Raw genomic sequence first — 26,144 nt, 5'->3', positions numbered from 1 at the left:
TATTGAAAAACATCTGAAGGACAATGAGGTCATTGGTCACAGTCAACATGGGTTCACAAGGGGAAGGTCCTGCTTAACAAAATTAATTTCTTTTTATGACAAGTTCACCTATCTAGTTGACCAAGGGAAGCCAGTAGATGTAATTTTTTGGATTTCAGTAAAGCTGTAGATATTGTTTTTCACAGTATCCTTCTGGACAAAATGTCCAGCATACAGCTAGAAAAATGCATAATATGATGGATGAACAATTGGATGACAGATAATGCTCAAAGGGTAATAGTAAATGGGCTAGCAGCTAGTCACTGGTGGAGATCCCCAGGGCTCAATTCTCTTTAATGTTTTCATAAATTACTTGGATGTAGGACTTGAAAGTATACTGAGTAAGTTTATGGATGACACAAAAATGGGAGTAGCTGTTGACTCCATTGAGGGTAGAGGAGCCTTCCTGAGAGATCTTGACAAATTAGAGAGGTGGGCAATCACCAGCAGTATGAAGTTTAACAAGAGCAAGAGCTGGATGCTACACCTGGGAAAGGGCAACCCTGGCTATATGTACAGACTGAGGGATGAGAGGCTGGAGAGCAGCCCCGTGGAAAGCGATCTGGGGGTTTTGCTCAATGGCAAGTTGGACATGAGTCAGCAGTGTGCCGTGGAAGGGAAAAGGGTCAACCATATCCTGGGGTGCGTCAAGCACAGTATTTCTAGCTGGTCAGGGGAAAAAATTGTCCTGCTCCACTCTGTGCTGGTGTGGCCTCACCTCAAGTACAGCATGCAGTATTGGGCACCAAAGTATAAGAAGGATATAAAACTATTAGAGAGTGTCCATAGGAGGGCTACAAAACGGTAAAGGGTCTAGAGGGCAAGATGTATGAGGAGCAGCTGAGGTCACTTGGATTGTTCAGCCTAGAGAAGAGGAGACTGAAAAGTAGACATCTTGGTGGCCTACATTTTCCTCACAAGGGGATGTGGAGGTGCAAGCACTGATCTCTCCTCTCTGTTGACCAGTGACAGAACCCAAAGGAATGGCATGAAACTGTGACAGGGGAGGTTCAGGCTGGATGTTACAAAAAGGTTCTTCACCGAGAGAGGGGTTGGGCACTGGAACAGATTCCCCAGGAAAGTGGTCATGGCAATGAGCCTGTCAAAATTCAAGAAGCGTTTGGACAACACTGTCAGACATATTCTCTGATTTTTGGGAAGTCCTGTGCGGACCCAGGAATTGGACTCAATGATACTTGTGGGCGCCTTCCAACTCAGGATATTCTATGATTTTATGATTCTTATCAGCCTTCTGTGGGTTAGCTGCATTTTACTTGGGTAAAATAAAAATATTCTAGCATTGTGTAAGTTTTTTTGCCAGGTTCAAATGAAGAATAGTTTGCAAACACAAAAGTTCTGGAATCTTTTTCAATGTAGTTGGTTTATCACAGTGATTATTATACTTTGACTTAACCTATTACTTATACAGTATTTCTGATATTGACTCCAAGATTTACTACCGTGACTAAACGAGCATTTATGATAACCAAAGAAGGTTTCACAGTTTCACCAATGTATGCAAATTCAATCATATTTGAGAGAACTTTTCCTTATGAAAATGTATGTATCTGTTAAGTTCCTAATTTTTTGGAAGCTCAAAGCTGATAGATCCACAGGAGTGCAAACTAGGAACTACACCACATAGAAATGTGTTAAGACTAAAAAATAATTTGAACCTGAAGTTGACAGTGCTCAGAATTTCTACACTACTTACTTCTGTTAGTGTTAAAAAAAAATAGAAGTCACACAAAAACTTTACACAGAAGGCCAAAAAGTAGTATTGTTTTTATATATCCTTTTGTCAGATTCCTCCTCTGTAATAAAGCCATAATAATTAAAAGAAATATTGTCTTAGAAGCAAATCATTTTTAATGATCCAGATGTGTGTTTCCAATCCTGAGTTCTGCTTTTACTTCCAAAATTTTGGCCTTACTTGTACTCTATTTTTCTACTGTCCATCTGTATGTTTTTTCAGTACCCTTTTATTCTAGTATATATATATGGCTAGATGAACACTGAGATAGTGGAATATGGAATATACTTCCTGGTGTGGTGCACTGTAATCAAAATTTTGAAAGTAAAACTGAACTCTATCACGTTGTTTAAAAATTTGGACTAAGGAGTGCCATAACCAATCTCTAGCAACCTGTGGGGCTTTTTACATCAGTGGACTATAATATAAGTTTTCAGCTATAAAAGTAGGAAACCCATCATAAGCCCTTAAACAAATTACTTTAATACTTTTGAAAGTATTGTCATGTAAAGTTGTTAAGGATTTGAGGAACTTTTCTTTAGGGGATAATTTTAATGAAAGACCAGAAGCATTTGAACATGGTTCAGAGAGTAGTTCTTGCACACATTTAAATTCCTTCCTTCATTCTGATTATTTATGGAAGAAGTATTTGTTTCCTCAAAGTCTTCATGGCTAATAGAAATTAAACACAATTCCCAGTTCCTTGAATGGAAACAATACCTTTTGATCTTTCCCTCCTCGATACAGTCAATGCACGAAATTTAAAGTAATGAATTGAGTAAGCATGTCTGTGAAATCACAAAAAATAACATCCATATGAATGCTATATTTTTACTGTATTTAATATTAGAAAGGATGCCAACTGGTATTAGTAGTAGAAACAATTAACAGAATTAAACATAATTTAAAATGAATTAACTGCAACAGAACAAAAATGTAATATGTGGAAGTGACAATCATCAACAACAACAACAATAATAATAATAATGAAGGTTGTAGAAATGGGTCAAAAAAATCAAATCCTCCACCTTTTGTGTGTTTTTAAATGGAAGATTGCATACAAATATTATTGTTACGTATTTAAGCAAAAATACATTAAATAAAATCAAATTTTGATTTGAGAACATAAAATCTGTTGAATCATGAGTAATTTATTATTTTAAATCAATATTATCATGCAAAAGATAAAAAAAGTATTTAACAGAACACACAATGAAATCCACAAATAAATTAACACCTAAACATAATATCCTTAGACTGTGCTATTTGCATTGTATTTCAGCTTACAAATGAGGTCTGTAATAATAATGTACTAACAGAAGTGTTGTCTCAAAAATAAAGTGTTCTCAAAATATTTTTTTCTCAATTATCATAATTGATAAAATAATTGATTACTTGAAAGTGACTTTGAAGAAAAGAAAAAAAAAATCTTTTTGAGAGTGTTTAGTTCTTGGGTAGATGTGGAATTTCATACCACGAAACTTGTGACATTCTTTTAACTAATACTGTTCCACTTTTCCCTACCTAACATTTTTAATACCAAGAGACATTTTGAGAAAGGACTAAAATCAAAGCCACGGTGATTGAGGGAAAAAAAACATCAAATCTCATACTCATTTTCACTGATATGACTATATATTTTCTCTGTTTTGTGCAGGAACATTTCTAAGAATGCTCCCAGCTTCTAGCCTACTGCTTTTTCTGAGCAAGCATGTATCGGAGAGTGACAGCAAGATTCCTGTTATTTTAGCACTTTCTGTGATGCAGCAAGAAGACAAGACAGTAATTTGCTGCAACATGATGCAACTCACTGCATCAGCAGGGAACATCCCCGTGATCTGCAAAGCACAAGCAAAGCTCAGTTGATATGTGTCACATACATCTATTACATTACAGCTTTGCTGAGACATGCATAATTGTTTGTAGTTAAATTATCTTTGTTCAGTAATGCATGCCTGTTGCCATATTTGCAATGCTAATAAATAAAGGATGATGAAGTGGAATCCAGGACTGCTGCTGCTTCTGCAAATTTAATTTGGTTCCTCTAGAACCATTGAATGCAAACTAAGCCACTGAGAGAATCAGTTCTGTCTAATGCTTCTGCTAGCATTACCATTTACATTTTCAAAATTTAAACAATAACTGGAAGAGGTTACCCATGAAACAAAATTTAAACAATTGTTTTAGCGGAAGTCATAAATCAACATAACAAAATATGGTTCTTTTATATGGTTCTTTACTTGGTTGGAAATAAAAGGTCAATCTCTGAAGAGGTGTAAATAAATACATCTGTATGATGGACTTCAGTGTTGCTCTGCTAATGGAACTAAGTATGGATCTAATTTAGTCAGATGTGAGAAAGGTGTTACCCAATGTTCACCAACAAACAAAGCATTTCCTACACAATTCAAACCAGATAATCACCTCTGCCATCACAACATGGTACATGCAAAGTGCAGATAATTGAGGCACACTTCACAAGTATATGAACACATGACTGGGAGAGATCAGTGAGTGATGTTTCTGAAGGTAGGCCAAAACTGGCTTTCCATTATGGCTCATTAGACTGAATTAAAGCTCATGAGGTATTGCATCCATTATCCCATTGCAGAGACACAAATAGTCCCTGTGCTCCAATAGGAAAGATTCTTGCCCTAGATATAAGGATGGACTTAAAATGTTACTGTTCTGCCTCCTATGATCCCCAAATACATTTTCCTCCAATTACACATAGCCCTAAAAATAAATAATAAAATAACTGTTTTCTTTAGCCATCCTAACAAACAACAACTCTGCATGAGCATAACCATGAATATTTACAGCTGGGTTATTTTCTTAATCTGTGTAACCAACCTAAAATATAGAGTGATTCTTCTATTTATTTGAACATTTAGAGAGATTAATAATTACTGTACTATTAGCTTCAGGCTCATCTATTTTGACCCCCTTCTACCACTCAGTTATAGATGTTTCAATTTTGTTAATAATATTATGTACAATTATAGTTCTCCCATTGTGACATTAAGCTTAGCTACAAATTAGTGGCTGATTCTTTAAAAACACCCCTGCGTCAGTCTCAAAAGTATGTTTCCTAGTGTTGTTAAAAAGCTACACCCATACTTCTGTAAGTCTGCCCCAAAGAAGCTGAAGCAATTACAGAATTTTAGTCTGCAAGACTTTTGCAGAATTTTACAAAGCATAGAATAATTGAATTGTTGCTTTCTGACAAATGGCCATTACTGGAAAATAAAGTTACTGCTGTCTGTTACAGAAGGACACTTGACAGAACTGAAGGTTTACTCACTGTACCATACCAAGCTTAGGTCTTCAAAGTGAATAATTTTAATGGAACAACACATGGCTCATTCTTCATATACATTCTGTTCATGACTTTCATGCAGAGACCAGCAACAAAAGTGCTAACTAATGTCAAGTGCAGTTGGTATTTAACATCTTGAAAACCTATTTTACAGCAGTCACCAAACACACAACAATGGTAATAGCTTTTAAACACTAGTTAAGAGAACAATGAAAGTAGGGTGATAAAGGTCTAGATAGGACTTTAAATCCATTTAAATGAAATCATAAATTTTAAACATTTGCACCTTAATATATAAATTTATAATCATCTAAATGTCAGTATAATGTAAACAAAGAGAAAAAGTGGTAAATATATGATCAATTTTAAATGTGAGTAGAACTGTATCAATGAAAATTTAAATATTTTGTTCTAGAAAACAAACAAAGATACAAAGAAACAAAGAAACAAACAAACCAGATATTATAGTAAAGGGGTTTATTTGAACCAATGTGTGTAAATCTACTCTATTTCACTGTGTAGGAATATTTATTGATTACATTGAAAATGTTACAAATAAAGCATCCACCTTTTTTAAGAGATTCAAAATGCAATAGCCCTGTGTTTATTCCTTCATAAATATTACCAGTTTACTGACATCTTGATTTCACATGTTCTTAATAACTTAGTGGAATAAATTCAGTAAAGAATTTAACTTAATGAAATCTTTTTTTTTTTTTCTTTTCATGTTTATTTCTAAAGTTAACACATAAGTCACTGCTACTCAAAATGAGGTTTCAAGACACCCCCAAATATAGATGAGAACTGCTAACATGCTATGGCTCCTTTTAAGCAAAATAATTTAACTTATTCTGATGAATTCTCATAAATTCATTCTCCTCCAAATATTTGTCTGGAATCAAGTGAGTACAAGTCATTCACAGCCAGTTACAGATCCTGTACTGTTCACTGTAACTGTTCAAGTTAACAAGCCTCTGTCTTTTCTGTTTGAAAGGAAGATCATAGCACTTTTATCTCTCACAGACATACTGTGAAAATAAAAATATATAGAAAACTCACATGCGTTGCTGTTGAGGACAAGAAAAGTACTCACAGAAAAACACAATTAATAAGAAGATAGCATTAGGACAAAACCATTATTATTTAATAATTTTTATTCTTTGATGCTAACGAAAAAAGTAATATACAATGCTTTGTCATTGTCAATAAAGTCAATGAAATGCTGTACATGGTTTGTCACATTTTAATATATTTATGAGAAATAATCATGCATCTAACGTTAACAATGCACAAAGCATCTGTTTGTCCTTTAATGACAATGAAATTCATTCAGCAGCTATGAGCTTCTTTAAATATGTTAGAGGTTTGAAGTAGCATAGCTAAATTCACATAATCATATATTGATTGATCAAGAGCAAGTTCCTTAAACTTTAGAGAGACCTTAATAAGGAGGAAATTTCCATTGTTCTCACTCAGAAGAATGCTGTGAGATCACAAACAGTGGATACTTACAGTAATTTCATTGAACTGATGAAGTTCCTTCTGATGAAGAATAAGGCTGCCCAGCATTGGTAATTTCAAGCAGCATATGCACATTATAGTCCATTAGAATACCTAGAATAAAATAGAATAACCTAGAATACTATATATTAGAATCATAGAATCATTAAGGTTGGAAAAGACCTCCAAGATCATCTGGTCCAACCATCCCCCTATCACCAATATCACCCACTAAACTATGCCCCTAAACACCATGTCCAATCTTTCCTTAAACACCCCGATATTAATAAGTAGATATGAAAATAAATCTAGAAAATCACCAAAGAATGTGCAGGAGTGAAGGAAATTCAAGTCTTGACTTAGAATTTTAACTGAGACCTAGCCCTCAACTAGCATTAAAAAACAAAACAAAACAAAAAAAAAAAAAAACAAACAAAAAACAAAACAAAACAAAACAAAACCAAACCAAAACAAAAAAAACAAGCGAACAATGACAACAACAAAAAACATTAATTTGACATCACCGGAATCACTGGATAACTACTACCTAGAAATACACTGCACATACGCCAAAGTCCAAACATCAGTATTCCAAATGATACACATTCCCCTTCCCCTTCCAAGTGTCACACAAGCAGAATATCACTGTTCCATCTGACTAATCTGCCAAGAGAAGGCACTTAGATGATTCAGTTAAGCTGATTGCCTGATATATATGTTTTATCAGTGCTAGCCTGGCCATTTTTTTTTTACTTTTTTTTTTTTTTTTTTTTTTTTTTTTTTTTTTAAGATAGCAATGGTAGACCACAGCAAAAAAGAGGTTTCAGATGCCTTTCAATTCGCTCTTGAGGCAAACATGCCATTTGTTGTATTCAGTGAGGAGTCTGGCTGTTTGTCACGTTCCAATTAATAAAGCAGATGTGAAAGGTTTACAATCATCACCTTAGTCCTCATTTTCTCTTGAACTGAAACACTCTTAACTATGCAGGAATTTAATAATTCTGTACTTTTTCCCCAAATTAATATTAATTTCCATTACATGGAAACGACATATAGTATGTCGTAATTTTAAAAATATTCATCAATACTATACCTACTTTTACTGTTTCTTGGACACTTTTTGGTTTTGGTAAGTTTGGTAAGTTTTGTCATAATCATCAGTGGGAACAGAAGTAGTTCCTATAATATGATAAGTATTTTAAGCCCAATCATAATATGTAACAGTCAGTAGTACTCCATTGCTATACTACCACCTTGTTGATAAGATACACTGGTAAAGATGTATTCAAGATTTGACTTTGTTGTATGTCAGTTTCAAATCATTTTCTATCGCATTATCAGAGTTTCTACACATAACAAATATAAAGCCTTATGCATACCTACATGATTTTTAACATAATGTAGTTAGGCAGGGGGGTTGGACTAGATGATCTGAAGAGGTCCTTTCCAATATCAACCATTCCGTGATTCTACGATTCTGTGATTCTGTGATTTATACACCTCACTTGGAAGAAATCTTATTAAACTAAAAACAAAGAAACAAAAAATCATTTACAGTGAATTCCCAGTTTATTAAAAAAAAATTGTTTTACTCAGCACATAGTTACTTCATAGCTACAAACATGGTAGATATTCTCAAAGGTCAAAAAGGAGAAATTACATAAGAGTTAAGGAACAATATTTCACATGGAGAATGACTGTGAGATTTTCAGGTGTTTTTATGGCCTCAAATATTTCTATTGAAGTAATGGCAAACAAACAAACAAAAAAAGAATTAGAAGGAAGAAGGAAAAATAAAGGATGATGCTGTCGAGAAATGAGAATTGTAAAGAGTAGATGCTCAACATCTAGACATTCTTGCAAATTTATTATCTTTAATAAAACTAGTTGATATAATAATAGTTACAAATAAGATAACATGAAATAACAATGTAGTTGTGAATGCAGTTTTCATTTCAGATTTACTTTCCCATGTACTCCTTCAAAGGTGTTTTATACTATTTTCATCACTAGAGAGTATGTGAGCAGTGTTAGGAGTGATTTAGAAATCATTGTGGCTGTTTTGTTAGTTTGTATCGCATGGTTTTGTGACTCTACTGCTCTGGTCATATGCTCTGCTTATGTTTTAGTACTATGGTACATAAATGAATATAATGGTATAAAGATATAAATGACATGAAGTCATAAACACAGGTGTCCTCAATGTTCTCCTACCCAGTAAAATTTTTAATACTACACTGTGCTGTTATTTTCACAAAAACATTGCTTTTCATTAGTTGACCAATCTGAAAGTAATGTATCATTTTTAAGCCAGTATTTAGGAAATTGAGATATAAAGTTGCCAGGTTACACTTAAGATATGTATTGTTGTTACTGAATGCAATAGAAACAATTCTTTGCATTAATTTTCAATTTATCACATTTCCAAATCAAAACATGAAGTTAACAAATTGTGTTCCTTTTCTCTGGAAAAAATAAATAAATTGCTAAATCATATTATTCCAGTTCAGTACAGTGTCATCAATTTATTAAGTTACCATTGCATATGTCACTAGGGCCTCTACCGAATGTGACAGTTACATTTCGCTTTTCTAGTTGACTGTTTTTTCCACAGCCCATGAAACAGCTATAGCATTTGCTGATTAGCAAGCAAATATTAAATAAATGCTCTAAGATAGTGCCTAATTGGGAATGAGTGAACAAAGTCAGCTGAAACTGAATCTAAGAAAAGCATGTTCATAGTGGCTTGATCAGCCGTGCTTGTTAATTCAAATCCTGACTAGATCATTTATTTCTGGAAGTTTTAGTAATAGCCTATAGTAACTATTCCACAGTGAAGGAGAGTGCAAGGGGTCAGTTTCTCATTAAAAAAGGGAAAATTAAACACATCAGATTTAAAACAGTTTTTCACCTTTTATTTAGCATTATTTTGGAGAATCCACTTCCACTAATTACAAGTAATTTATGTAGAAAAAAAAGATGATTTTTATCCTTTTTAGACAAAGAATGCTTTCATCAGGTTTTCATGCAATGTCTTCATGAAATAATTCATTCTCAATACCTGATGAAATACCATATGAAAATCTCTTTTAGGATACAGCATGATCAAAAATACTTTAACATTAGCACTATATAGGAAAAAATAATTCCTTTCACCATAGCTGCTTCTAGACCAGAGAGCAGGTTCCATATCACAAAAATATTATTATTACTATTATTTCTACTGAGGTGAAGTTGTGCAATAAAAGTATTGATCATCTTGTCTATTACAGGTCAATAGAGTGAAATATTAACCAGAAAGCTACTTCAATACAGTTTCAGTTTATTTATTAGAATTCAATGAATTAATTTAGTCACAATTCATAACTCTTAAGTAAATTTACTGAGGATTAAACCAAATGATTCATATATACATCACTGAATGTTTAATATCTAGTTCCTTGTAATTGTATAGTTATGACTTCATTAAGAGACAGACAGTAGATGCAGAGTGGGACGGTTCTTGTATATTTTTAGAGATGAGTACCATAGTCCTTTTCCTTTTGTGAACTAAGGTAGTATCTAAGGATTTTCCCTATCATAGGTATAGTTTGATGTGTAAATACACAGCAAATACCTTTAAAATTCATTATTTTTCATGTAGAAAAACATAAATATTCAGAGATTTGGTTTTAATTTAATATCAGGATTGCCATATTCCTTTCCATAAGATTAAAAAAAAAATTGGGGGTGATTATCTCCAGACATAAGACAAATTAAAGCAGATAATATCCAGTGCAATTACTAGATGAAAAACAGACAAAGAAAAAAAAAAAAGAGCCAAGCCCACATAGGGTCCATTTCTGTGTAATGACAGACATATATGCATTCAGAGCAATTTGTTCACATAAAAGCAGTCACCAGCTGTCAATTCTGACTAAAATTTGACATTTATAAAAAACTTACAGTGGGAATAACTTTGAATCTGTAAAAATGAAAGTGAATATTATTGTTGTTGTTGTTAGAGTTTTTAGAATTATTTGGATAGGAAATAAACAATTCCTATTTAATGAACTTGTAAAAATACAATAAAAACAACAAAATTAAAATTAGCTTGAAATTTTCGATGGGTAGGATTTCATGAAAAGTTGTATTGACAAAGTAAATCAAAATTGCAAAATTTAAGCTCTCAGTGATGTCCACCCACTGAGAGTGATACTCAGTAATATTGTAATTGAAAACTTGCATCTGGAAGGAAAGTAAATACTTGGTTTGTCTTTTTGAAATACAGAAATAGTAATTCCCAGTTCTGGTATTCATAAAAGCATAATAATGTATGTCCAGAAGTCCTCTATATTTTGTAAGAGTTAGATGTTAACAGCTCTCTACTAATTAAAATGCTGAAAAACTCTGACTTAGATATAAGACCATGAATAACTGTGGCAGTTACCCAATTGCACCTTGCCAGTTCACCATTTAATTTCAGCTGTGAATACCATTTTATAAATTGATTGTTTTTCTTCTAGCTGAAAATAAATGCATAATGAGTATTTTTATAGCTATTTACTCCTTTAATTTTCAGTATTCAGTGTTTTGTCATTTGAAGTTCAGTGACGTGACATAATGTATTAAACGAATCACCCATAATATATGGTGAAATATTTATCCTAAGTGTCTTTCTACAATGATATATAGGTATATTAATTTATGGAAACATTAATGGTGAGTCAGACCTTTGAGCTTGTATCCAGATATTGTGTCAATTGTTTTGACTTCACTGGATCTTTTTATTTTTGTTATTATTTTATTATTATTATTTGACCTGACTAAAGGTTTTGCAGATAAATTGGAAAAGAAATAAAAAAATAAAAAAAATAAAAAAAGAATAAAATCATGGTTGCTCTACAATTCCAAAATCAAATAGTTGAATATGAGAATGAAATAAATTGCACTCCTATGCAGTGCCAAGTGCAACACATATTTTTATATATTTCCAGTCTTACATTCCTGTCTCATTTCAGTCAAATATTCCAGATCCTTTTCAGTAAAGAATTCTGAGAATGCTTTCACGTCACCATAAATTATTTCTAAATTGTACTTCAGTGAAAGTAGAAAGAGGTTCAGCTCACTTATAATTCGTATCTTAAAACACTGCTTTTGTTCTTTGCCAATACAGGTTGAATATGGTTAAACACTTAAAACACAAATAGATTATCAAGAAATGCGCATATGTCCAGGACTTTGAGAAATAACTGAAAGGTTATTGTTAGTTTATATTGACTGCAATATATCTCATAGCTTAATCTTTCTTTAGCTGTCACCTTTCTACAACATTTTGTAGTGTTTCCACAGAGAATGATGCAGTACTGAACGGAGCAATGTAATTTGACCAACAAAACACAATTCTGCAGCACACACTCAGACATTTAGTGCTATTCAAAAACTCACTGGTATTTAAGAATTTACAGGGAACTAGCAGTTATGAATTTACAGCAAAGAAAATATTGGAGATCCATGCTCTGCTAAACAACGTCAAGTGTGTAAAATCATGTTCAAGGAGTCACCCTCTTTAGAGATCCTCAAAAGCCATCTGGACATGATTCTGGGCAATCTGCTCTAGGTGTTCCTGCTTGAGCAGTGGGGTTGGACCACATGACCTCCAAAGATCCCTTCCAACCTCAACCATTCTGTGATGATGTTACTACAACTATGATCAGGCAAATGAAACTATAGATGGCTACTTTAAGATGAGCTAAATCTCTCACAAAGATTCATTGACTATATTGATGCCCATGTTTTTAACATCTCCATGGCAAGAATGAAGACACTTTGTGCTAAGGCATCTCATGCATACACAGATGCCTTCATGCAGGCCTATATGTACATGCATTTGAAGGTAGTTTAACTTCCAAGCACAATAACTTCAGGTATTTTTGACCCTTACACAAAAATTATTGGCTGAGGTTTACTCATTTCATCTTTCATTTTTGTCTTTTTTTTTTTTTTTTTTATTGGATAATTACTGCCCCTAAGGCAGGATTATACAATAGAAAGTAACATTTGAATTAGTCTAATGTTTACCGGTCCCAAGTCTGCTTTAAGATTTTTCATATTTTTTTCCTCTTATGGGAGAGAGCTACAGTTTATATGGCATGTACAAATGAAAAAGATCCAGAATGTGGAGAGACAGTGAGTTTCAGAACTATGAGTCCTTCTTAGGATTTGCTCAGTACAGAGAAACAATGGAAAAATTTATCACAAAATTCGTAGTCAATTGAAGGTACTGTAATAGATTTTTGTTAATTCAAAACAAAATAAAACTAAGCAACAAAAGTCCCCCTTTATTCATGCTGCTTGGGTTGACTTTCCCATTAGAAGAAGAATGACAAATAAATGAGTTGTTGAGGTTTCCTCATACTAAACAATGAATTCCAAAAGGGGATATAGTTGGAGGTATTTGAAGGTTATCAGAGCACTATAGATATTATGATGGATTTTTATAGATATTATGATGGATTTTATAATTAGAGTCCTAGAAAAGAATTGCATCTAAACACAGTGACTAAGAACAAAAATAAAATAATATAAAATGTTCAAAGGCTGATTTAAAATGGGTAATCATGATTGCCCCTAATTTCCACTGGAGTCAGTGGAACCCACCATTCAGATCATACCGATAGAATTTCCATTGTAATGCAAGAGTTAAAGATAAACAGATGAAAAAAAAAAAAAATCTGTTCACAACAATGACCCTGTGGACTAAAAATAAATGAATTCAAAGCAATACTCAGGAGACATGCATATTACCATAGCTAACACACCGTCTCATTTTCCTCTTCCCTAGTTTTTCAGAAGAAAAATGCATATTAATAAGGAGATTTTTTGCAAGGGGCCACACACTTTTTGCTAATGAAGCAAGTCAGTAGAGTAACAGAGATGGAAAAAGGGTAATTGGATCTTACTTGAAAACCTTCAGCTTGAGTTGTGGTCTAGAACGGACAGAATCTGTCAATATTTACACATATTTGTTATGCTATATATGCTCAGAATGACACACATTTTTCTACCATAATAAAACAAAATGTCCAGTGTTATTACCCTATTTTGAACTTTTTGTGTGCTTAAAATACAAGAAGATTTTTTTAAAAACAGCTTAAAATTTACAATTAACTGCAAATTCTTGCCTGTTTTTGTTAAAAATAAACAGATAATTAAAAAAAAAAAAAAAAAAGAAAAAAGAAAGCTCATTATCCTTTACATAAGTAAAACAACATCTAGTAAAGCTAGGAAAGACATGTTCTGCATGCTTAGAGAATACATTTTGCTTATTTTTCTAGTGTGAAAAACAATCTGCAGCCAATAACACAGGCTCAGGCAAAGATCTCAGTGAAGTAGCGTTTCTATTTGTGATTGCCACGGTGGGTGTCCTGCAAGCAGGAGTGCACAGCAGAAGTGTATCATAGCCCTATATCCCCTATTACCTAATGAGTACTACAGGGTCACAACCTACCCGATGCTTGTTACAATGCTCTGTATGTACAACTTTATTTGACCAAACTATAATTTCTTCTTTTTTTTTTTTTCTTTTTTTTTTTTTTTTTCGGGGTGGGGGTTGGCAGGGGGTGGGGACGGGATGGACGGGGAATGGAGGATCATTTCATAGCTGGATCATTTCATAGGGACTTGACTCATCATTTCATAGCTTCCTGTTCTTGCTGATTCCACAACTGCTTGTCTTATTTTTCTTAGCCATCTTCCTTATTTTGGGACAGTGGGACTTTCCACTGACCCCTTATCTGCTTAACAAATCCCACACTGTTATGCCTGTGCAATCACTTTTGAATATGCAAGGTTAGTGGAATTTTTCACTGCAAAAACACAACTTTAATTCTTACACTAGTACCCACGATGTGGTTTAACACTGGTAGGTAGGATCACACAGCCGCTCTGTCATTCTCTTCCCCTGCTCCAGTGTAGGGTCCTTCCCACAGGATGCAGTCCTTCATGGACTAAACCAGTGTGGGTTCTTCCCATGGGCTGCAGTTCTTCAATAATTGTTCCAATATGGGTCTGTACCAGCACTTCAGGCACTAAATTCTCAAAAGTACCTACTCGGAGTCGTGGAGATATATCCAGAAGAGAAATTGAGACCTTATCTTTGCTAGATCTTCCTGACTGGCCTGTTTTGCATATGTCTAGATTTAAAAAAAAAAAAAAAAAAAAGCAGAAAAAAGAACCTCATCAGAAAGTAGCCAACATGTGTTTTTTTATAGTAAATTTTGTTAACAGCACTGTAATTTCATCTTTATTTCTCCCTAGATCTGCTCCAGAAAGAAAGAAAAAACTTTTAAATATTTTTATTTTTGATTTTCAGCTATTAAAATATTTTATACTATTGCTTTCAAGTCATTAAGAGATATATTACATAGTATGTAAATATGACTAGATTCTGATCTCTGTTACATCTGTATAATAAATAATATAAGACTGCCTTACAAAACAAGCAATAGTACAAGCACAAGCACACTTGGCCTGTTCAGCCTGAAGAAGAGGAGGCTGATGGAGGGACCTCATCGCAGTCTACAACTTCCTCGCGAGGGGGAGTGGAGAGGCAGGTGACCTATTCTCCGTTATCACCAGTGATAGGACCTGTGGGAACGGTGTTAAGCTGAGGCAGGGGAAGTTTAGGCTAGACATCAGGAAGAGGTTCTTCACCGAAAGGGTGGTTGCACACTGGAACAGGCTCCCCAGTGAAGTAGTCACTGCACCAAGCCTGTCTGAATTTAAGAAGCGATTGGACTGTGCACTTAGTCAAATGGTCTAAACTTTTGGGCAGACCTGTGCAGTGCCAGGAGTTGGACTTGATGATCCTTATGGGTCCCTTCCAACTCGGGATATTCTATGATTCTATGATTCTATAAGATGTAAAAATGATTGATAATTGGAGCTTATGAGAACATACAACTAAGGGGAATAGAGATAAACAAAAATTAATCAGATGTTTGTGAGGAAGAGCAAATTAAATCTTTACAGATTATTCTTCTCCATCAGACAGGTATAATCGTATTGTTTCAAAACTTGCTTATCAATTCAGTTCACAAATTTGTTAAGGTCTTTGGAAGCACATGCTTTGCAGTTATGAGCCATCTCCATGAGCCTATGCAATGTAGTCATTTGTATTATTAAAAATAATCTCTAATTCCAGCTCTGTGTATGGGGTATTTACTGCTAGAAATACAGAATGTAAGGAGGAATCTAAAGGTCATTTCATTATATTTTCCTCCAAACTTTCCAGAATAAAATAAATATATATATATATCTTTCAAGACTTTTGACTATTAAACATAAAATGTTGCAATCCTAAGGGTCCTTCTTCTTTCAATATATCTATTAAAATGCTAACACCATTTCTCCTTCCTTACAGAGGAGCAGAACTGTTCTTTGTTTCCAAAGCATTTTGCAACCTTTCTATAAAAGAAGTCAAGAGAGCAGGTTGCCCCATAGGAAGGCATAACAGTTGTCTTGACAGGGTTATTCACTGTAAAACACTTGCTGCCTAATTTACCACTGGCTACAGTTTTGAAAGGAAAATGCTGAGTATGCTAAGGGAGAACATGTTGTAAATTCACATCTTATCTCTATCAGCTGTTTTTGCTGATCATGGCCAGCTGGCTAAACACCTATAAACCCTGTTCAGTAAAAGTGCTTGAAAGAGTGGATCTGAAGGACAAAAAATATGTTTATGATGTCTTTCTGCTGTCAAAAATGGTGCTGAGTGTATCTGAAGAAGGCAGATGATGAATCAGTGACTCAGGCCAAGAGAAGGACGTGAAGAAGCTTGACAATTCTGTCAACTGGCTCTTGGTGGAAAGCAATTAGGTTATGATGAATAAGAGGAATAAATCATGCAGAAATTGTGGACATTTAATTACAGGAAATAATACAAAGTTGGGACAAACTTTCAAAGGAGAAACAGATTGTAAAAGAAAAATGAGATGGCAGAGGGGAAGAACACAACTATTCACTGAAAATAGTCTGAATTAATTTAATTCCTTCTTCCCTTCTTCCTCCTTCCTCTCTCCCTTCTCTCTTTTCCCTTTCCTCCATCCCCAACTTAATTTAAATTTTATTATAGAGTAGCTATCATGTCCTCCATCTCAGAAAGGAAGTACTGAGAAATACTCCTCTAACAACAGGAGTTCAAGAAGATCAAGGCCTCTGTAGCTTGGGAGACAAGAGAAACAAGAATAATGAAAATGTGGTGGGAGATAAGTGTAGGCTCAAATAGACAAGGTAGCACTCAGGAGAGCAGGACATGTCACTTCATCTGCCTCTGGGAGGGTATGAAGAAAGTGTAGGACATGGAAATTTCAGCATCAGGCAGCTGTCCTCTTTCCCTAGTTTGTCCTCAAATGCAGCAGGAATAGGCATAGTGTTTAAGGGTCAGAGCTAAAGACAGGCTGATTTTAGTTGTTTGTGTGTGTGCATGTGTTTTCAATAGAAGGGAACCAGGAGCAAGACTATGTCATTCTCAATCATATCTAAAGCCTGATTTGCTACTTATGCTTCAAGTAAACTTTGCAGAAATTACTCAATCAAATACATAATGCTTTAGACATTTGATTTAAGTATTTTCAATAATTTCTCTGGAGTTTCCACATTCTCTTTTTTGTTTGTTTGTTTTTCATTGACTAAACAGAAATATGTTCTTCTACTTATCAACCTCTGAATTACAGTTACCCTGGTTAGCTGAATTAGCCTAAAAATAAAGCTGTGTGTAGCATTTTATTTTCAGTATTAAAATGAGAATGTACCAAAACTGAACTCAACACTACTCGTTTTCTACTGTTGTGGAAAAAGGTGTGGTTTTGGTTTTGTTTGTTTCTTTGATTTTTTTTTCACTTTCACTTTATTTATTTAACAGAAACAAGTTTTATTTGTCAACTCAATAGTAAAACATAAGGAAACCGTCTTTCTGACTGTCAAGAAAGAAGTGTCGCATTAGGGAATTTCCAGTGTATTAGTGGTTTTTCTCTCTTAAATAAGATCTTTCCCCATAAAAAGTTTCAGTTCCCATTATTTTCTTGGAGTATTAACAAGCTACTAAAAAGCTGCTTTATAAGTAGGATTCCTATCCTGTAAAACAAGTATTCCACCTGTAAAACAAGTATTCCCTGTCTTGCGGCAAGGACAAGAACTGGTAATGAGATTTTGTTTGACTCTAAGTTTCTCTTTTACCTTTCTGTTAAACCTTCTTGAAGAACTTCTAGAAAAGATGTTATCTAGAGTACCATCAGAGAAAAGATGACACAAAGCGGCAAGGAATAAATAGATGCTTATTATACAGATATATAAAATGGAATATAAGATATATATTAATTCATTGAAGACAGAAAAAGTGTTACAAGGTATCTCCTTTGAGTTTACATACAGTTGTTTACCTATAAGCATAAAGTCTATACAGTGTAGATTCAGACTGTATATAAAAAGAAGGGAAAATGGACCCTGTAAATAATGGAAGCGATTGCAAAAAAAGAAACATAAAATATTTCCTGCAATTTAAATAAAATACTTTAGGTTTGAGTGCAGGTTAAGTATTCCTGGAATAATTGCATACTTACCTAAAGCAACTGCCTGTTGCTTTACAGACGAAGAGACTCCAAAACATTGAATTAACTGATTTTCTCCATTTAAAACTAATTTTTCATACGACTTTCCTCTTGGTGACTTTTGTGTGTGTGAATTCATATTACTGATTGGATCTTCTACTTATCTCCAGCAAAATCTCTAGAAAAAAAGCAATCCATTCTGCCACTTTCCCAAGAGAAATTGTGCTGGGTAATAAGGATTAGGTACCACTAACATCTGTACTAACTGATAAAGACTGAAATAAGGCATGGATATTTACTTAGCTGTTCACATCTGCGTTTGGTGCCTGTCTCCTTTTGGAATAAAATTAATCTCCTCTCTAGTAAAAAAAGAATAATAATAATAAAATAAATAAATAAATAAAGGGTTTACCAACCAAAATCATAGTGGCAATGGTTTCTCTTCTCTTACCGTAATCTGCTATACTAATCTTCCTCTATGGAAACAAAGAAACAGTGTACTATACTAAAAAATATGTTTCACAACTTTACTTCAGAAAAGCTATAGTGACTAGAAGTAATCCAAGACTAAGAAATTTATTTACCTTATTCAAATCCATTAACCATTATACCATAAGCAACTTGCATAGGACACTGGTGCTAGTCCAGTTTCAAATGTAAATAGGTAAAACTCTTGAAGGGATGGGGGGAGGTGGGAAGGTATGCATATATATATAGTTATACAGTGAGTTTGAAGGACCTGAGCCTGAGCTTAGAGAAATTAATTCTTAACAGATATTTTGTGATTTCATTACCTTTCTTCTGCTGTGGAATTCTGGCAGGTTTTATTTTTAAGTGTTAATTCATTAATTTCTGCACAGATAACTGGTTTTGAACATAACCTGTGAAGCATAATGTATGCATGTACATTCAATCCACAATAAATTAGGTTTCAAGGGCATTAACCACCTGTATTTCTCATCAACACATAAGTAGGTTGTATTCAGTACTGTACCTTCTGTTTAGGGAAGATAGCAGTAACAGAAGCAACTGTCAGAAGCTGATAATGATTCAAACCGTGCTATCATGAAATGGAAACAGTCCAGCAGAAACTAACAGAATCAGAGACTGACTGATGTTCCAATTCAAGCTGAAAAGATCGCAGAAGATTAATAAATCTATCATATTGATATTTACTGTAAATTAAAGAAATATTTTGAATTTCTTGTAGGGTATTAGCATTTTTCCGTTGATAAAATGAGCACAGCCAATATGTATATCAATGGCTACATCTTTTGGGAATACACATCTGCATTTCCCACTGGATGCCACTGTTTGATAAAATTTAGCAAAATAAAAACATGGAAAAATCTTGAAAAAATGTAGCTGAAATAAGACATTAATTTACGTTAAAACCTGGATTGCAGAAAACATATGAAGCATGTTTTATTAAAATGACTGCAGCACAATTGTTATAGTTTCAGTATGGATTACATAAAATAAAAGATTGTCTGAAGAAATTAAAAAAAAAAAAAACTTTATGAGGTGGATTTACAAAAACAAAGGCAGGATAGGAGAATAAAACAAGTTACTGATGTATATAAACAGAACATACTTGTTGAATACCACAGATAAATATTTCAAGACCATTTTGTGTGTAAGTCTGTAATTTGAAATTTGCTAATGAAGACTTGCCACTAAAATTAGAATGTTTCACAGCTGGAACATTAAGTACTTTTTCTTCTTCTTCTTTTTAATAAAACTACCTTAGCTTGAAGAGTTTCATTTACTTCTACAGGCTTATAGTCTAGTTTTATTTTCACTGGAATCAATGGTTTTTTCACCACTCACTTTCAGGGGAGGTGCTCAGATCAACATGAGTATTTTTGAATGTCTGACTCCGTGAAGCAGCATGGTTCAAATGACAGCAGTAATTTTTGAACAACGACAGATGTTTTAGTACAAAATAAGAAATGGTCTCTAAAATCTGGGTTCTCAAAATGCAAGACAAGATTATATGATAAGAATAAGAACATACCAAATAAGAACTAGAGATATGAGGGGCAGTGAAAAAGCAAAGAGTGCAATAAAATGAACTCGGTTTTAAGAGATTATGTCAAAACATCAGGTTTTATAAGAAATTTCAAAAGAAACATAGGAAGAAAGAATGGTGACAATATCGTAAATCTACTGTTTTGTCTAGATTCCCATACACTCATCACTTGTATGGCATTTGAAACTCTGCTCTTTCTTTTTCTTTTTTTTTTTTTTTCTATAACATGAAGTTTCACATGAATTCTGACAACACAACATTGGTTAATGTAAATGTTTCATATGAATTTTTGAAAACTCTAAGTACATTCCAAAAAATGTACCACAGCTAAGTATTTAGTTATCTTACAACAAGGATAGAATATGATATACATATATGTACATATATGTTTATTTTTGTGATCGCATGAAAAAATCTTTCCCATTACTCATAAGCATCCTATAAATTGCATACCATTTTCTTATCTCTTTGTATTATAATATTACTAAAACTCTGAAAATGCATCATAAATCACCCTAAAATACATTCCTAAAGTTGACTCTCCTATGCTTGATAAATGGTCTGAAGTCAAGAATAACAAATTCTACCTGTGCTAAAGAAGTCTGTATACCACGTATGAGTTTTATACAACATTGCAATTCACTATTTCAAGAATGAGTTTTCTAGATTGTTTTAAAACTCAGGTTGTACACTAAACTTTGAAATGTTTGTACATGTTGGTTAGAACAGTGTCATATACTTTTCATGGTTCTTTCTGTCAATATTTTCTAATATTCTAGAACAGAAAATATTTAGTGTATTGCTAGGAGACAGACAAAATGCTGCTGTTTTGAGCTTTTGTTCAGCAGACACAGTGCTGGCATGGGACGGTCCGGGTTTGGCAGAGAGATGGGATAGCAGAAGTCAAAAAATGGAAACTGAAAAAGGAAACTGACAGTGGAGTCAAAAATGTGGAAGATGGACTCAGAAACAAGTAAAAGGGAAAGGCTTGGTAGTAAGTGAAAAATAAAGGATCAGGGAAAACAAAAGGGAGAAGCAAGATTACAAGTGTTTTATAAAACTTGTTTTTAATGTTTTAATGTTTTTAATGATTTTTAATAATTAATAATAATGTAGTTTTTAATGATAATGTACAATTTTAATGATTGTAATAATGATTCTTACTTGCATTTATTCTGTGGGTTTTTTAACATGATACACAATCTCAGGCAGAATCAACGTGTATGCTTATATTTTTATCCACATATATATATAATTGTCTCTGTGTACATATGAGTTTATGTATGTGTATTTAACTATACCAATCAACATATGAAACACAGTCCCACTTTCCCTATCAAGCTGTCTGCAGCTGCATTTTTGTTTCTTTAATGAAAACTTAGTGTAACCAAATAAAAAAGACACACACACACAAAAGGAGATTTTGGATGTCTCATCCAAAATAGAAACGAGAATAAAGAAAAAGAAAAAAGAGAGACAGTCACACATACACACATATCTCATATATGTGATTGCAATGTTAAAAGTCTTCCAGACACTGATCCAAAGTACAAGTAAGTGAGCAGGACTTCTTCACTGAAATTCAAGGAGTTTGTGAGATAAACATAGAAATTAAGTTTTCTGTAGTTTTAATGACAACTTTTCATCAGTCTAAATTAAAGTATAATTTACTGGATCACAAACACTAAGGAGAAAAAAATATAACAGTCCTATTTTATAATTTGTAACTATTTTGAATACACATGTCAACATATATCCCCTATTTCGTTTCCATTTAATGAAGTGGAGTTTTTCAGAGAAGAAAGCTATTTTTGACTGCATTTCATGATAGCATCAGAGCTAACATGACCTGGTTTTATGGGGATAGAGAAAGAGAAGAAGAACTTGACAAAGTCACAGGGTTTGGTACTTGGTAACTTTGGATCATGTTGCTTTAAAGACAAAATTATATAGAAACTGTCAAAAGGGGTTCAGAAAGTATACCATCTTTTTGTCTCCGGTGTTGACTATTGTTCTAACAGTGCTAGAAATATTAGGGCTTATTAGTCCAGTAATTTATTTGACAGTTTTATTTATTTATTTATTTTATAGTGTTCACAATGAGTGATAGTGAATGCACATACAGAATGAGCACATTAAAATAATGAAAACTCTCTTTTTTTAATTTCAGGTACTAGAAGTAGAAACAGAACTGTAGGATATTAAAAATGAAATTATTTGGTATGGTTTTTTGTACTATATTTTGCATTTCTGTCTATCTCTGTAAAACATTGGCTCTCTTATACAAGATGTTATTTAGATATACCCATCCAGACACATGGGTAAACTTTTGGATGAGAGATGGTTCATGTCAGAGGAGCTTGAAACAGGAAGAGAAAGCTCCTGTATTACAGGAACTGGAGTTGAAGACCTTTATATCTTGTGCCACTGTTTTCCAGCCAAAGTACTTGAGCAGTGAGCTGCAGGATGCATGTATGGAAGAGGACAGTCCAGGTGAATAAGCCATAGCAGGTCTTTACATTCAGGGCATTGCAAGAATCCACAAGCAATGAAAAGGCATTAGTAAGGGTACAGAAAAAGGAAGACAAACAAGGTAAGCCAGAAAATAGTACTGTAGACTAAATACAATGAAAGGATAGAATGGAGCTCAGTTTTCTGTTGAAGATGATTTCAGATGAATTTTCCTTTTGGTCTTATAATATCAATTAAATTACAAAAAATAATAAATAGGATCTGATTATGAAAATCTGCTCGTGAGCATTATCTATTACATGAATTCTGTAAGATTGAACCAAGAGTAGCAGTACTGTAAATGGTCAAAGTTAGTGTGCTGATCATCCATGCAATGGCTGAAAAGCACTTCTACATGCCTGAAATGTTTAAAAAAATCCCTTTCATATTACTAAATTTTAATAGTTCCTAAAATTACTTACCTAAATTCAAGCCAGATGTGAAGTAGAGCTATGTGATCAGATTTTGTTCATTGTGTTTATGCACAAAATAATAATAAATTCTGTGCTGTCTTAATTTATGTTATTTTTTTCTTATTTCTTCCTTTTTTTTCCCCTGCTATATAAATACTTAATTCCTCCCCACAGACCTATCTTGTCATTTAAACATATTGTAGACCTGCAGTTTTTTATTATATCCTATAGTTTTTTTTTCCCCATTTTTTTTTTCTCTCTTCGAAGATTTACTAAGAAACTTCACCTGTAAGAAGCAAGAAAATAAAAGAGTTTTTTTCTATAGGATAAATAAAGTATAGTCTTTCAGATTTGTCTGCTCTTTAATATTTAAAGTAATTCTTAGAGGCAGCGTGGTTACCGTGTAGTATATGAGGTCAACGCAAGACCATCTTTAGCAAAGCTATCCTTCTGTGGCTTTTATGATCCAGCTAGAAAAAAATATTTCTATGACATTTCCATATGTTTTTATTGACAAATATTGATTTGTAATTTGTTATGATGCAAAATATAAGGATATATCATTCTTTTTCTTGGCAACCATATATTCTTTGAAAAGTCTTCCCATTGACTTAAATACTATTAAAATAAAAATATTAAAATGGATTTGTGACTTTACTGCTGTCATATTTATATCTGAGCCATGGTAGTTTAAGGATTTTCAGATAATAAAATTTGTCATAAAAACATTGATGTCAATGGAGTTGCTTTGATTTTTGGAAGAAAAGAAAATTATCCACCCCATTTTTTTTTCTGAGTTCATAGTATTTTTTTGGAAAATTTAAACTATTGTTTTTAAGGAAAAATATTATATTTATATATATATACATCATATAATCTGTACATAAATTATGTGATTTATATAATTAAAATTTAAGTTATTAAAAACATTTTTTCTGCTATTTTCTTAAGATATGAAGAACAAAGTTTTGGTCTATGAAGTTCAGGTTACTATATTAAGGTATTAAAAAGCCATCCTTATTTAAAGTCTCTGGAAAAAAAATAAAGAAAAAGAAATAAAAAATCCATATATTGATTCAATTCATTGTTAAAATTAATATCAAATCCACTGCAGGTCTTCAGTAAGGAGAAGGGAATTTTTATAGAAGGGGTTAGGGAAAATATATCTCAAGAACGTTAAACTCTAAAATAAATTCTACTCTGTGACCTTCATATATTAAGGTTAGTAGGAGATCTGTCACTACACTTTGGTGATAAAACAACTGCAGTTCTTTTTCTGAGCAAATGCTCTACAAATGCAGCTACATTTTTCCAAAATTTCTTTTCCTATATTAAGCTACCTTGTGTACCTTAGATATTGTCGTTTAATCTATCAGTACTCAAAGATATTATACAAGTAGATAAAATTAGCCATAATCCCTGCCTCCAAAGAGTTTCATTACACATTACCAAAATGATATGAGAGAAAGCAAAACAAAAGAAAGGATACAGGGAGATAAGGAAGGAAATCAACTATTAAATCCTCAGTTTTACTGGTGCTTCACATAGCTTTCTATTTAGATAGATTTTTATCTTTCACAGAGGAATAATACAATAAAAAACTGATGGGAGCTGTGGAACATATGAGAAAGCCATGAATATTAGAAGGAAAAAAAGAGTCTGTAGCCAACAAGTACAGACAACTGATGGAAGGACATGTGAAATGAAATGTGTGCCTTTACAAGGTTTGCAAGAAAACCAGTTGTAGTCAGTGGTTTGGGAAAGGTACATTATATAAAAAACTGATATGTAAGAACTTGGTCATATGACAAAGCAAGCAGCTACCAGATTCTACAACTTTGAGGATTTCTGATCACTTTTCTGATCACTGGAAAAGGTGAAAAAGTCTGAGGAGAATCATCACATCTTTGAAGATGTAGAAACAAAACTGATATACATATATATAAAAATAAAATTATTTGGGAGTTTGGGGGGCATTTGTTGCAAGAAAGAATATCACTGTCAGAAGGGCTAACTTCTATGAACATGAAGAGATTCAGAAAAACAGGCAGTGGTGGTTAATCTGTTTTCTTCCTATTGCTGTTCTGCTGCCTCTGCTCTATTTTTTCAAACTGGGTTTCCCAGTAGAATTGAAGGTCTCCTGCTCTGAAGGAAGGATGCTTCAATATTTCGTGGAAGCATCTGTGGAACAGGCTGAGGTGGAGTATTTCAAAATGTATTTACAACACCACAGAATTAGCCAGTAAAGCATCAATGTATTAATCAATGTATTAATATATCTTCTGTTCAGAAGCTTTCTTTGTATTATTTCTCTCTCTCTCTCTTTTTTTTTTTTTTTTTTTTTTTTTTTTTTTTTTTTGCGATTGCCCATTAAGGAAAGCAGTGGAAAAATGTGTAATGTCTACTTTGCTTTTGTCTTCTCTAAAATCACCCAGGTTTGTTGAACTACTTTTTGTCTCAACTATATACAGTACAAACATACTAGATGTCCCAAGGTATTATACAAATTCCAGTCATGGAAAAAGCTAAAAGTTTCTATCTCATAGAATCACAGAATCACTGAGCTTGGAAGGAACTTCTGGAAATCGTCCTGTCCAACCCCCTACTCAAAGCAGGACCAGTAAAAGCAGGTTGCTTAAGACAGCATCTAGCTAGGTTTTAAACACACCCAAGTACAGAGACACCACAACCTCTCTTGACAACCTGTTCTGGTGTTCACTCACCTTTAGAGTAAAAATGTTTTCCTCTGTTTCAATGTCTGCCCATTGGTTCTTCTCTTATCACCGAGTAACCCCTAAAAAGAGCATGGCTCCTTTTTTTTCCCCTCCCCCATCCATATTAAATATATGTAAGATCCCTCCTAATTCTCATCTGCAGGCTAAACAGTTCCATCTCCCTTGGCCTTTCCTCATGTTACAGTCTCAAAGGTAATTAATTATCTTTGAGGCCCTTTGTTGGACTCTCTCCAGTATGTCCGTGTTTGTCTTGT

This window comes from Cygnus olor, chromosome 1, assembly GCF_009769625.2.
Source record: "Cygnus olor isolate bCygOlo1 chromosome 1, bCygOlo1.pri.v2, whole genome shotgun sequence".
NCBI lineage: Eukaryota > Metazoa > Chordata > Aves > Anseriformes > Anatidae > Cygnus > Cygnus olor.
Note: the sequence above shows the minus strand (reverse complement) of the source record.